Here is a 942-nt window from a genome sequence, read left to right as displayed (position 1 = left end):
GACGATATTCGCCTCGAAAGAAAAATTCCGTTTTTTTTCAAAGGGGTGTTTCACCCCTTAAACATGAGTTAGCGCACGTATAAAAAAATATGTATCTCTCTTAGATTTTCGTGTTTTACAATATATTTCATGGAGAATCAAATCGGTTCCGGACAGTTGTGAAACTTCCCTTGTGAGTGTGCAGGGTTGGGTTATCCGAGGATTTTCTAGGGTTTTTTACATTATACTGTATTATACTGTATTATACGATATTATTCCTAAAAAACCGTATAAAACGTATAAAACTCTAATTTATGGTCTACGACACTCTACGAGTGTCCAGAACGACTCCATGTTATCGATTTTTCTGAAATATCGATTTTTACCATTGCTGCGAAAATGATGCGGGACCCCCCAAACACTGGACGCTTACGGCGTTACGGCTATGATGCACGTAATTCAAAAATATAAATCGAAGTGATGTAACGCTCGAGACAGAACACGTACAAATCGCACGAGCGACCTCTCAAGACACTTACAACGCTCAGCTCTTAATTCTTTGTCTGTTCGCGAATTTTATATGCGAATTTTGGATCGATTTTTAGCGTGGATAATATAGAGATTGATAGAAATAATTAAATTACGCACATGATGTAGAGATGGCGCCACATGAAGTATAATACGTATAAAACTAAATGATGTATTATACTTGTATAATATCATGTATAATACTATGTAAGAAACCTCGTGTATAATACGTGCCCAACCCTGGCTGTGCACCCAGTTCTGGTAGTGAAAAACGCTAAAGGGCTTGCAACACTGTCGAATTATGTGCCCCGCCAATTTCAAATCATTCGGTATACAGGATATCAATCATGAAACCTTTATTCTTAGGATGGAAAGTGAAAAGTGAAAATTTTAACCATTGAAGTTAATGAAGAAATTTTTCACTTTTCATTTTCC

This window comes from Mycetomoellerius zeteki, unplaced genomic scaffold (assembly GCF_001594055.1).
Source record: "Mycetomoellerius zeteki isolate Tzet28-1 unplaced genomic scaffold, Tzet1.0 scaffold73, whole genome shotgun sequence".
NCBI lineage: Eukaryota > Metazoa > Arthropoda > Insecta > Hymenoptera > Formicidae > Mycetomoellerius > Mycetomoellerius zeteki.
This window is presented reverse-complemented; position numbering follows the sequence as displayed.